This window comes from Sphaeramia orbicularis, chromosome 16, assembly GCF_902148855.1.
Source record: "Sphaeramia orbicularis chromosome 16, fSphaOr1.1, whole genome shotgun sequence".
Lineage (NCBI taxonomy): Eukaryota > Metazoa > Chordata > Actinopteri > Kurtiformes > Apogonidae > Sphaeramia > Sphaeramia orbicularis.
In genome coordinates this window covers 46,110,190-46,119,254 of record NC_043972.1, presented here as the reverse complement: position 1 = coordinate 46,119,254, position 9,065 = coordinate 46,110,190, and the positions used below count along the sequence as shown (strand labels likewise).

Sequence of the window (9,065 nt, the reverse complement as noted above, 5' to 3'; positions counted from 1 at the left end):
TTAATTGCGATTTTAAACGTCATGATTAATTAATCGTTGAGGCTGGCAAAAAGCGTCTCATAGTATAACACATTATGAGCGGAACAAAAGACACACCAATATGTGCTTCCCACAGAGAACAAAAGCAACATTACAGAAGTACTACATTCAACATTCCACCAGTAAAAATGACAGAAGGACCCAGCTGACATCTGTCTCGGGGCAGACGTATTTCTGAATTGTCTTAACCATAAATATATATTCGATGGGGGCTCACTTTCTTGTCCATGGAGTTTGTGTTTGCTACCCTCATCTACACTACTTCAGGCTACCATTGCACAACCCATTCATAATTATCTGACTTAAACACATGTCTTGCCTCCTCAAATGAAAGTCTCACATCAGTGGGAGACAGAGGAATCAGTAACGTGTGTAAGTTGTAAAGGCCCCATAGGTCATTACCTATATTAATGATGCCTTTTGAATATGCATCACATTAAGATCTCCCACAGTCCTTTTGTAAAACTTGGTCACAGTGTTGATTTATTGTTTGTTAAATTCTTTGAAAAGAATTTATAAAATGTACGCGTGCTGTCAGTATAAAAAGGAGAAGATAGGCTGTGCGCATGGACACACGGAGGAGAGGGCTGTCGTATGCCAAAATAGAAGCCAGCCACAGTTTGAGATGCTGCAGAGCTAACTTTGTAGATTTAATACCTTTTTGGATTAAACTTCTCCCGTTATCCAATGGATTATTGTCCTCCGTGGATCTACTGGGGCCAACGTAGGCCGATCCTGTGGTGGTGACTGTGGGGTGTTGTGAGTAAAGCCTGCGGCTACACTGCTACTGATCTACAGCATCGACTATTTGGGTGCGGAAAAACTTTGGGGACTAGAAAGGGGAAAGGTATTTTAGTCAGGTTGAGCTGCTTTATGTTCAATGATTTGTGTTCAATGAGATAATGTTTTTTGTTGGCTCTGCTATGTGATTGCTTCGTGGTTTGTGTTATTTTGGGGTTTGTTTTATCAGGGGTGCGCCTCAGTGTGGGGTGTGTGTGCTGGCTTCACCTGTGGAGATTAGACGGCCCACACAGATTCAAACGCAGGTTTATTTTGTCTTTTGTTTATTTCCCCTGCTGATGGTTAATGTTCCCATGACCTTAAAGTGGACGGTAGCGGGTCGCTTTGGAAAAAATAAGTGAATAGTAACAAAGTTTCACTTTCACATCTGCACGTACCCATTGTAAAGTACGAGCGGCATGGACCGCATCCACACATATAAACCCCCGCAAAATAATTGTAGTAACCATGAAACTGTGATTATTTCCCTGACGGTAATCACAGCACCAAAATCTCTAATTGTTACATCCCTAGTATGGTCATGTAGTGTAAGGCCAGTGACAAGAAAACATCTGGTTATAATGGAAGTCAATGAGGCATTTTTGGCCACAAGGATAACCAGAAGGAGTATCTGATAGTATATAAAAATAATGATGAAATCAAATCAATTTTGCTGCTAATCTTTGACATCTTCAAGGCTCTAATCACCACCAGTGCCCCATCTCCCCACTATTTATTATATGTATAATATTTAATTTTATGTGTTTTAGTCATTTATGATTCAAATAATTTAAGTAGCATTCAAAGGGTTAAAATCCTGACAATTCTGGAATGTTTGTTAGTTTTGATGAAACACAGTAATTACATCGTAAGTGTCACCAGGATACTTAAAGTTGACTGCATAAGAAACTTATGCATTTCACTACATAAAATGGACATTGTATTATGAAAAACACTGATGTATAAAAGTTTATGATCACAGGTACACTTGTATGTGCAAATGAAATATGCCTGTCTTGTATTTCAAAATGTATGTCATTACATATTATATATATATATATTTTTCCGATCAGATAGATGTATCAAAAAAGCAAAAAAGTGGGGACGTATATAATTAACATCACTGTCAATTGGATGCAGGACTATAAGTCACAACATTTTAACTCCACACTTTATTTGTCCTGAATAAAGAAGTTAGATGTATAAAACTGTCATGAACCTTCTGAACCTGTAATGGGACTAGTACAAAGGCTGAACCCAAATGCAAGACCAGAACACAGATGACCAGTTGAGAGTGTTTATTAAACACAATCACAGTAAGAAAAACACAGCACAGAATAGTTAACACGTCTATGAAGGCGTGTGGTTCAGGACTCTTCGTCCAGGCTGTGAGCGGGGAATATGGATGGTCAGCACGGCCGAGCCGGAGGATTCCCGTCAACACCCCGACTAGGGCAAAACAGAGGAGAGTCAAAAAACAAGCCAGGTCATACACAGGAGGGCAATTCAGGAGGCAACGGGACATGAGGGATAGGCTACTCACGGTCAAAGTCCAGGCGAGGGTCGAAACACAAGGTAACACGTTGGAGGCTGAGGTAATCAGGGAACAGGCAGAATCAGAAGTCGGATGAACGAACCAGATCAGAACCAGACGAGCAGGCAGACGAGGGACAGGCAGAATCGGTGATCGGAAGGCAAAACGGGCAGACAGACTGACAGGTATCCAAAAACGCTGGTAAGTGAGCACACAAAGGTAGAACACAAACTGGCAAAGAAACAGGGGAAAACACAGGGTTTAAATACACAAGAGGGTGGGAAGACAATTGGACACAGGTGGAGATAATCAGGGAGGAGTCAGGTAATCAGGAGCAGGTGGAAACAATCAGGGAAGGGAAGTAAAGACACCAGACATGACACATGAGGGAAACTTAACAAAATAAAACAGGAAATGACAGACAACATAAAAGACAGACAAATCCAGACACAGTCTGGGAGCAGACATGACAGAACCCAAAGCAGATTTTATTTAAAACAGACAGCATTTGTAACTGATTTTTGTCACGTGACTGGTGGTGACAGCTGATGTGGTGTTAAGTGATTTCTAATTTTGTTAAATGTAAGAGTTAACCCCCCCCCCCCCCAATAAAGTTAACCTCAATTAATGTCCGTAATACACACCTTACAGTATGTCAAATACAACAGAATGATAAATGTCTGAACAGACCTGATGGCTGCTGCTGGGTGGGCTGGTCTCTTGTTCTGCCAGGTTCAGCTTCCTCCAACGGGTTTTTTGTGCCTCCGATCTCTTACCCTTCCGTGGCATTTTGGAAAACAATTGTTATAAAAGTCAAAAATACATTTCACAGAATTTCCGTGTACAGTCAAGTCATAGGAAAAATTTAGATGAGTATTTAATTCATCATAAAAAACCAAATGCCTTTGATTAGTGAAATCCTTTTTAAACTTTTGTTTAGAGTTGAGGATCACTGGAAACCTATAAAAGTAAACAGCAGCCATAAATTACTCATCAGAATATTAACATGATGTAATAAACACAATTTAATGCATATTAGCATTAACACACGCAATTATCTGAAAAACTGTGAAGCTCCATTAATTATATTCAGACCACTCATTACCCACATAAATATGATGGAAAAATAAAAAATCAAGTAAAGATATAATTGCAATTAGCATTTTTATTGACAGAAAAGTTGAGATCGCTTACAGTGATGATCTCCTCAAATCTGTCGGATGTTCCCAGAATGGACACTGGGCAGCTGAAGATGTGGACCTCTGGCAGGGTTCTGGAATGAACCTTTACAAAAACAATGAAGTCAGAGCAGCATGTTAACAAAATTCTCTATATACATAAAATCAACATTATTAATGAAAGAGGAGGTGAGATTGCTTACAGTGATGATCTTCTGAAATGTGTTAGATGATCCTGGAGTAGATAGTGCAACTGAAGAATGGAAACAACCTTTACAAAAACAAAACTCAGAGCAACAGGTTATCAAAATTCTCTATGTACACAGTATTTCTAAACCTTAACTGAATCTAATCTAATCTAATCTAATCTAAACGCACCTGTACTAATGCAAACTAAAACTAAACTAAAACAATCAGCTAAACTAAACTAGGATACTACAATGCTCAAACAGAATGCAAACTTGAACTTTTTTTTTTTTTTAAGAACTTGAACTTTTTTAGTGAACAAGAAACTGCAGCTGCTTTGTCTTGATTTACTTGAAAACAAGGAACCTAGAAAACAAACAATTATCATTATTATTACAATTAATGTTGCAATTATTTTACATTGTAGATACACACTGCAGTATTCCGATACAACATTATGCATGTGTAAGCATTTCAGAAAAAAAAAAAGTAAGCACACCTCCTATATCACACTTACCAAGACTAAAAGCAGCAAAACTATGAAGCCCTTCTCAGGTGTGAATCCTGCAAAATAACAGAATACAACAATTTAAAATCAACAGGTGAAATAGTAAAATGTATGAAGTAATGTAATTGGCGCTGTGCTAAGATGGGACCGATTAAATACGACAGTAATCTGAAATGAACTATAAAGATGTGATGAAAGACTGTGATGCTGTCTGATTGAGGCTAAACAATATAAAGCTGCTATTGATATTTTGAAAGTAGGAATGGCTTACCTGAAAAGGTGAGAGGAGGAGATCCAAGGTGCGCCATCAGGTGAGTCAACTGCAAAGAAATCCAAGCATTAGATATGACACAAAAGTGTAAGATGTTAACACAACCATCCCAAAAACAATAATGTAAGAGGGAGTCATAAAAAATGTTTCTAAATCATTTCTATTGTTTATTGTTTGTACTGCAGTTATGGTATTTCAACAGCTGCTTTAGAAACAACAGTTATGATATAAGTGAATATTCACCTGTGCAGGAGTGCTCAGGAGTGCAATCAATCTGTTAAAACAGAAAGTGTTACACAGCATAAAAAATAAAATGGCTAACGATTTAAATTAAATAGAGTATAGAGCAGGGGTCACCAACCTTTTTTCTTCTGTGAACTACTTTTAAATAATGAAGTTGCCGGAGGGCTACTCTAATTTAGCAACATTTATTTACATACCTAATTTTCATACATACGCGTATTTTGTATAGTACGTTTGTAACATTGTGTTCTTCATTTATTATTTTATTTATTTATATTTCTTTGTTTCAACATTTACAATACTTGAAAAGTGTTAATATGAAGCTATTATTTTACTTTTATTGAGACAATCAAAAGTAAAAAAAAAACAAAAAAAAACAAAAAACAGACACAAGCATTTGTATCCTGTATTCCTAAATATTTTAATATTATGTCAAATATTATGAAATGGAACAATCCTGCATATTTTTATAGAATTATTAAAAACAAATAATACACACCTGTATGTGCACATTTAATACTTTGAAATTGTGAAAAGGAACATTGTCACTCACACAATAAAACTTCACTAGCATGTGCTGCTGTTTTTCTGAAGGATTTGACCTTTTCTAAATTCACATACGCTGTCAAAACATATCAATTAAAACCAGAACTTTGTGCACATAAATCCACCATCCCCCTGTCACTTCTACAGTCATCACACTGGAGTCAAACACAGAGGCACCTGTTCAGGTCCGACTCCAGCTGTCTGAGCGCATGCGCAGATAGTGTACATATGTTTGCGCTGGTCCAGGATGTGAACCACTTTACTGATGCCTCTGCTGAAGCACTGGCCTTGGTCAGTTTAGTGAACATGGACTGTTGTTTTTGGACTTTAGGTTTCAGCTCTTTTACCTTCTCTTTACGGAGGCTGATTCCCACTGGAGAATCTCCAGAACAGTTGCTGTGAACTTTGGAGAAATTTCACTCCACGTTGCATCTTTTACCGACTGCCAGGCTCGCGCCACAGATCAGACACACACACTTATCTTTCACATTTGTTAAACAGTAGTCTGTGTCTCATTGTTGGTGAAAATAACTCCCTGACTATACTCGGCCCACCTCATTGCGGGGCTAAACCCACTACCTGCCTGGCATCTGGCTCATCCTGCTCCTCCTGGGCCCCGCCCCTCTCCAGTGACAGACAGTAAACCAGCGCTAAAGTTTGATTGACAGCTAGTTGACTGTTTCATCTCGGGAGGGGGGCAGGACACTTGTAATTTTGATTGGGTGGAAATTTAGACCTGTTCAACCGATTGACTAATCAACCTTGTGTTATTATATTATTGACCCTTGGCGAGCTACTGGTACATCGCGAACAAAGCGTTGGAGACATCTGGACTAGTTCTATTTTTAGAACAGGCCTGCGGGTGACTCACGTGGTCCTTGCAGGTGACCTGGCACCCGCGGGCACCAGGTTGGTGACCCCTGGTATAGAGTAAAAATAGGAACACAGACTTCTGAAGCTATTCACAGCAATTGTGTATTGTCTAATGTACCTGTTTTTTTGTTGTTGTTTTTTACCTTTGTATATACCTTGGAGCAGATAGCAAACAGAGACAGAGAAAGGAAACGATAACTTGGACAAGAATACGGTTGAATAAGGCATGGGGGAACAAATGAAGATTACCATATGAGAAGCTGAGAAAGTTATGTTTTATATATCACAGAAAAAAGTGGTTTACTCTAAATAGTAAAACCATACCTTGCATTACATACAAGCACATAGGTAATGAGCCAATGTAACATAATTCAATACAAACATCAGACATTAATATTTCTATTCAGTTATTGAAATGTTAATACACATAACAGCTTTAACAATCATTGGAATGAAAGCTGCAGAGTATAAATAATAAGGGCTTTATTGTTAAAGCAAATTTTCCATTTGTGTAGGACACGAAGCCGCATCTTCATGTGTGTATTGTTCTGAACTGTACAGTAATGGCGCTCTTTTTGTCGGCACAGACTTTTATTGCAAAATTGCGCTGCAGCGCGAACTAATTCTCTTATCTTTACTGTGTCTGTGGCAGCATTTGTCAGTATAGCCAGGTCTTCAGCACCAATGCTGGAACTAATGAATTAGGAGTGAGGACTGAGACGGATTGTGTATCTGCTGGTCTATACTACATCTATAAATACATGGACTAAAAGGCGCTAATGAAGCTATGGGCTAAAGCTAGTGTGTAATATTAGCATAACTGGAGAAAGAGAAAACCAAAATGCAGACAAACTACACAGCTTCTGTCTGCCTTGGCTATCATTGACAATGTGTAGGGGGCACTGCGAAGTATTCCCATGTGCAAATTCTCCTTTTCCTGCAGAATCAGGTCAAATTAACATTAGCATCGACGTCCATTGTCAGGTTCGGGGGAGGGGGGTCATCCCACACACAGAAACGGCATAACTTCGTCTATGTAAGTTTCATAATGACACAATAATCTGTGCAGTCCAAAATTAACATGACCAAACTAACCATTTTTACCAGAGCTACAGATAAAAGACAAACGTTTATCTTGTGTTAGCCTTTAACGAAAGAAAGCAGGACTCTGTCAGCCAGCGGTAACAACAGAGAAAAGCACTGACGGCGTAGACAGCGCTGATTGGCTGCGGTGCATGAAGTGATGATATGAAACAGCTCATCAGAGTGCATACTAGTGATGTTTGGAGATGTGCCAAGGCTTCGAAGCGTGTCGAGTAATGGAGGGGGGCGTTTCCGCGAATCGTGTGTCGAGGCTTGCTTCATTTAGGGGAGGAGCAGAAAATGATGATGCCCGAAGCCTCGCTGCCCGGCTGTACCATGTGACTGCTTCGCGCAGTTGTTCAGAGGTGGTTCTGTGTGAGTCAGGTTAGACAGCAATACAAACCCCTCAGGCTCCATTCAAAATGTGGGTTTTTGATTGAGGGTTACAGTCAGTGCAGAGTTTGAACAGAGTTTAGATACTAGAGTTTGGATAGCGTTTATATAGTTTGGAGATAGTTTGAAGTGGTTAGAGAGAGAGATCATTTGAAGATTTAGGAGAGTGAGAAGAGAAGGATGAGTAAGAGGATGGAGCCAGGTAAGAAGAGGAGGATTTCCCCTGTGTGGGAACATTTTAGTTTGATAACTCCTAATAAGGTCAACTAAATCTAACATTATTTCAGACACATAAGGTTTGCTTATCTGGAGTACTGGGAGAGACAAAAAATTACTGTACCCCAATGTATATAATCTTGTTCTTGTGTATTTGTGCATCTTCTTTACCATGTGAAAGGGTGTTTTCAAAGGCCGGAGAGGTTGTGTCAAAAAAAAAAAAAAAAAAAAAAATCACTTCAAACCAAAAACTGTTGAGAAACTGATCTTTCTGAATATAAATAAATCAAATCTCCCCTGTCATGTACATCATTGTCCAAGTTACACAAGCATGTTCAGTGCCCTCTTCCTAGTTCCACAAGTACTTTGACTGTCCTCTGCCTGTTTAAGTCATGACATTTTCCTAAAGTGACAAAAAAAAAAACATTATACAACCTCCCACTTGTGATACTACCATTTGGGGGAAATTTACACACACAGAATACATTAAAAAATATTGTATTATTCACATATGTGATAATGTAGATAAATTATTTGGTCATACATTATTTGTTATTCATAGTCATTCCTAAGAGCCATAACAGACCCAAAAAGTCAATGCATCACACATTCTGTGGTTCAGATCCAGCTGCCTGTGATTATACACATAGCCAGTAGGTGGTTTTGTGTGCACATGAAGCTTTGAGAAATGAACCCTTTCTCGGACCAATTGGCTCAAGTGGTTCGATGCCTCATGAGGCTTCATCTCACTCACTAGTGCATACGTGTCCGATAATGGTGTCAATCTCCCAACACCTCCACTGTCAGGACGGGAAATACGCACAGGAAATACGCTACATTTCAAAATAAAATCGACCGCCACTGTTAGGACTGGAAATATGCAATTTTCAAAACAAAATCGTAGTTGAGGTTATTTTAAACTACCATTCTTTTTTTCAAAATAAGATTGAATAGCATATTTGGAAATTTCAATATTTTATTTGGTTGCCTGACAGTTTTTGGTTTTTTTTGCAAAATTCTATATGGGGAAATGACTTTCTCCTGGATGCATTTTCAGCTGTCTTGTGTTAGTGCTATTTTTCTCCTCCAGTGTCAGACATGCATGTCAGTTCTTAATTCGTAATTAATATATATTATTACATTTGTATAATTAACAACATTATTATATTCATCAGAATTAATTATTTATATTACTAGTATATTATTATTATTATT

General features: G+C 38.4%; 1 long non-coding RNA gene across 1 annotated transcript; it reads right to left on the bottom strand.

The window, feature by feature from the left end:
* Window positions 1-3,276: 3,276 nt before the first annotated feature.
* On the bottom strand, window positions 3,277-3,986 carry LOC115434982 (uncharacterized). The gene is made up of 3 exons (XR_003937623.1): window positions 3,735-3,986; window positions 3,548-3,637; window positions 3,277-3,313 (listed from the first exon to the last, which is right to left on the bottom strand). It is a non-coding gene; the product is annotated as an uncharacterized LOC115434982 (long non-coding RNA).
* Window positions 3,987-9,065: the final 5,079 nt, after the last annotated feature.